This window comes from Pongo pygmaeus, chromosome 4 (genome assembly GCF_028885625.2).
Source record: "Pongo pygmaeus isolate AG05252 chromosome 4, NHGRI_mPonPyg2-v2.0_pri, whole genome shotgun sequence".
NCBI classification, from domain to species: domain Eukaryota; kingdom Metazoa; phylum Chordata; class Mammalia; order Primates; family Hominidae; genus Pongo; species Pongo pygmaeus.
Window position 1 is genome coordinate 14007135 of NC_072377.2, and position 4819 is coordinate 14011953.

Genomic DNA, 4819 nt, shown 5'->3' on the forward strand with positions numbered 1-4819 from the left:
CTCTCAGGAAGACTGATTAGGCTTGAGCATCACTTTACCAACTTTAAATGTTACCCACATATACGTTTGGGAGTGCCATACAGAACTCAGCAGAGAGAGAATAGATACAAAATACAAACTAAACAATCATAAAATTTATAAAATATAAAGGCAAAATTAAAAGAAGGGGAAATCATTCAGTATATCTGCTGGCATGTTAAGTAGAGAAAGGAAGGAGATAGATTTGTAATTTTAAATTCTTCCTAAATAAGAAAAATCATAGATTTTAGGCTTTATCCCTAAAATTCTTCTGTGAAGGTCTCAAAATTTATTGAGGTCCTTGACATTCCCATTTCCAGGGATGATTTATTCTACAAAATTATTTCAGATCCTGTAAGGTGGTTTTTTCAGCAACCAGATGGTACAACCTTCCAATGCAGAAGTTTCATCTCTACCTTCAGGAAGGAGTAACCCAGAGTCATTCTCCATGGGTGCTAAATGAACATTAATTAATGATGAATGGGGGATGCTTTACCATCTGTTGAGTACTGATTCAAAATATATTGTTGTTACTTAATTGGATTATTTTTAGTCTTGTAGTTTCAGCTGGGTGAACACTAATGGCTGGAACTGTGAGGCGCCTTGGCAAATCATAACTCCCATTTTGAATTCCTTGTCTGGAGGGATGGCTAATTATTGAATGATAAGTAATCCAAATAGAAATGAAAGGTCCTTTCTAACACTTGGTTTTCTTAAAATGATAAAGCATCCTTCAGTAGAATAATTCAAGTCATGGATAACAAGTTATAGCCAGGAAGACTAGGAGTTAATGTAATGAATTACAAGAAAAAAAAATTTTAAAGGGAAAATAAAACAAATGGGATTCACGTATATAATAACTAGCACAACATCATTTTTGTTGTCATTAAACAAACTCTCAGCACTTCCTAGCACATATCAAAGTTGCTGCACTCTGCTGCAACTCTCTGGAGAGAGGTACTGTGATATGCTTTGCCAAGTCAGTCATTTCAAATTAATAATATGATAGCCATTTCTTTATAAAGGAGAAATTGAGATGTTTAAAAAATTACTTAAGGCAACAGATTTCTGAGAGGTTACATTAGATTTTTTCAAACTTTCAAATTAGAATTAAAAAATAAGTAGTTGGGTATGCCAGGGAGAGTTGTGGTTCAATTTTAGTATATTTTCTTGAGTCCCTGGATTTCATGCTAGAATGATTTACTGATAGCCCAGATAAAGTGTTACACTTCGTGCAATTTTCCTAGTCTGCTTTCAGCTGCTCCAATACAATATAACCATTTCAGATATTTGATGACATCAGATTTAAAAGACAATTTAAATCGTGCATTTAAGAAGCATGTTCAGATTAGCAGAGTACACTGCAGAGGCCAATTGCCAACCTTCAAATCCCAATTTCACCACGTACCTGGTGTGTGCACTTGGCACACCTGCTTGACCTCTACAAGCCTCAGTTCTAGAAGAAAGTTAAATATTTTTAAAAAATCTATATCATAAAGTTGTTTTGAATATCACATTAAATAATGCATGTAAGGTGGTATGGTTTGGCTCTGTGTCCCCACTCAAATGTCACCTTGAATTGTAATAATCACCACATGTCAAGGGTGAGGCCAGGTGGAGATAATTGAATCAGAGGGGCAGTTTCTTCCATACTGTTCTCATGGCAGTGAATAAGTCTCATGAGATCTGATGATTTTATAAATGGGAGTCACCCTGCACACACTCTCTTGCCAGACGCCATGTAAGATGTGCCTTTGCTCCTCCTTTGCCTTCTACCATGATTGAGGCCTCCCTGGCGACATGGAACTTTGAGTCCATTGAACCTCTTTTTCTTTAAAATTACTCCATCTTGGGTCTGTCTTTATCAGCACCATGAGAACAGACAAATACGTAAGGTTTTTGTATGGACCTGAGTATATTAGGGTTCTCCAGAGAAACAGAACCAGTAGGATACATATAGCAAGAGATTTAGTATGAAGGATTGAATCACATGACTGTGGAGGCTAAGAAGCCTCACTCTGCTGTCTGCAAGCTGCTGAAGGCCCAGAAAAGCCAATGTTGTGGGTTGTCCAAGCCCAAAGACCTGAGAACCAGAGGAGCCAGTGGTGTAAGTCTCAGTCCACGTCTGAAAGTTCAAGAACCAGGACAACTGATACCCAAGTACAGGAGAAGATGGATATTCCTGCTCAAAAAGAGAAAGTGAATTTGTCATTTCATTGCCTTTGTGTTTTATTCAGCCCTTAACAAATTGGATGGTGTCCACGCACACTGGTAAAGATCTTCGTTACTCAGTCTACCCCTGCAAATGCTCTTCTTTCCCAGAAACACCCTCAAGAACACACCCAGAAACCATGTTTTACTAGTTTTTCTGTGCATCTCTTAATCCAGTCTAGCTGACACATAACATTAGCCATCACACTAGGACTTGACATATTTTCAATAAATGCACATTGTGCATATTATATAGAAATTTCCAACTACACCACTTGTCCTATGGGAGGCATCCTCCCAAGGGTCACTTGTACATGGTCCCCATGACATGGACCCAGGCCAAGGAGGATTTAACCAGGGGAGAAAGAATGAATGAGGAGAGAACTGGTAGAAGTATGGAATAATTTACCTTCTTTGGACCACAGTGGGGAGGTAGAAATTTGGCTGCACCACAGGCTCTGAAGTCAGATGCCTGGTTTGAATTTCAGTGCCATCACCTATTGGCTTTGTGATGTTGAACTGATTGATCTAGAGTTTCTGTCCTTCAGTTTCTTCATCTATAAATTGGAAATAATTACAATACTAATCCTAACTGATCGAGTTGTTATGCAGAGTACTCAAACCAGTGTCTGGTATAAGATGAGCACTAAACACTCTCCACATTAGCTCTTTGAATTATTATGAATTAGAGTTAGATGTCAGTCAGGAAAACAGAATCACTAAAATGCTATGGTAATAAGAGGCTTGCTATAGCAATTAGAGCACAAACAAATGTAGGAAGAGTTGGGGAAGTGAAGGTCTGGAAGATGGAGATGGAGAATCAGAATAAGTCACTAACCATAATGGTCAGAAGGAATGTTATCTAGTGCTCGGTTTTGGCATTGGAGCTGTTTGTTGGTAGGGCCAGGAGTTGGAATCTAGAAGCTGAGGCCTGCTAGGCACAGCTGCATTGGTGTGTCACTATGTTGGCTGCCATGGCCTTCTGAGAGTAATGCTTTCTGGTCACTTCCATTTTCCAAATGTCCATCCTAAAATCATACATGGAAGGGGATTCTGGGAAACATAGTTCACAGACTTAGATGAGTTCAGTAACTCCAAGTTGACAACATGCAATCAAGCAGAGAGGTCTTGTTTTGGCTTGGGTTCTCTTAAAAACAGATCCTCATGTAAGGGTCTGAGTGTGAATAGCTTATTTTAGAAGTGATCCCAGAAGCACTGGTAGAGGAGGAAATAGAGAGACAGGAAGGAAAGGAAGCCAATATGGAGTGAGTGGGTGCAGGCTAAGCCCACCGGCAACTCGAGCTCAACCCTGCTGAGGTCATCTGGGGAGCTGTGTAGAGCATGTTCGGAAGGGTAAGAAAAGCCACACCCAAGTCTAGAAAACCCCCAAGTCCACATTCTTTCTTAAATATCTACATTTTAAACGCTGTGATCTACATTTTAACTATCTACATTTTAAATGCTGTGGAGTTCTCTCAAGGCCTGGGTTTGGGAGGAGTAATAAACCGAAGAAAGTTGGAACATTCTTCCTTCCTTCATGACACAGTTAGAAGTTAGTTGAATAGTCCCAGGAAATGATGGTCTACTATTCAATAACTGCAATAAGCAAATTCAAACATCTCCAAATCCCTATTTCTTCCTGAAATCACTACTGATCCTTCAAAATCTAGTACAAATGACTCCTCACTGAGCACCCCTCCCCTAACAGAACGAATGCCCCTCTCACAATATTCAAAACCTGTATCTATTTTACTACTTACTTTATGCATTACAATTATCTCTATTTCTGGATGTCTCCCCCACCAATCTTGGATCATCTTGATGGCAGATGTTGTGTCTTAGTCAGTTCTGTATCTTCAGCACCTAGGACAGTGCATTTTGAGCCTAAAGGATGCTTAGGAACTGTTTGTGGAATGAAATGGACAGATGAATAAATGAATGAATGAATGAACAAGTGAACAAATGGAATATTTTATGACCCACCACTATCACTATTGTTACAATAATATAATGTCAGAGATGGAATTCTCCAAGATGGAAATCTTTTCTGCTCAGTTAAAATTAAACAGTCAACAGCTCAAAACATACATTCCAATTTGCATCCTAGAATATGTATAGCTTTAAAAAATAAATAATAGCAGCTTTTATTTACAGAATAAATGTTTACTGTGTGCTAAACGCTATGCTATGCTATACCCTTTGGGTACATCATCAGTGTTAATCCTGATAAAAGTGTAAAGAAGTGTAAAGAATATTGTTATTCCCATTTCCTTATGTACTATCACTTAGACTAAACATTATGGAAAAAAATTATGCCATTAGCACATTGCACAGCTAGGATTTAAACCTCAGCCTGCCTGATTCTAAAGTTTATGCTCTTCACCTCTACTCTGTTAATACCTTTAAAAATGTTACAAATAAATCAAGGTATGTGGTTATTCAATGTGGAAGAAAATAATAAAACAGCTCCAAAAGCTTATTGTTTTGCTTTAGTTTCTACCTCTATTTGTTCAGGGCTTCAGGGTGTATGTACCTTTGATAACTATTTTATTGGGGGACATTTAAAGTGACTCTATAAAGAAGCCCTTTT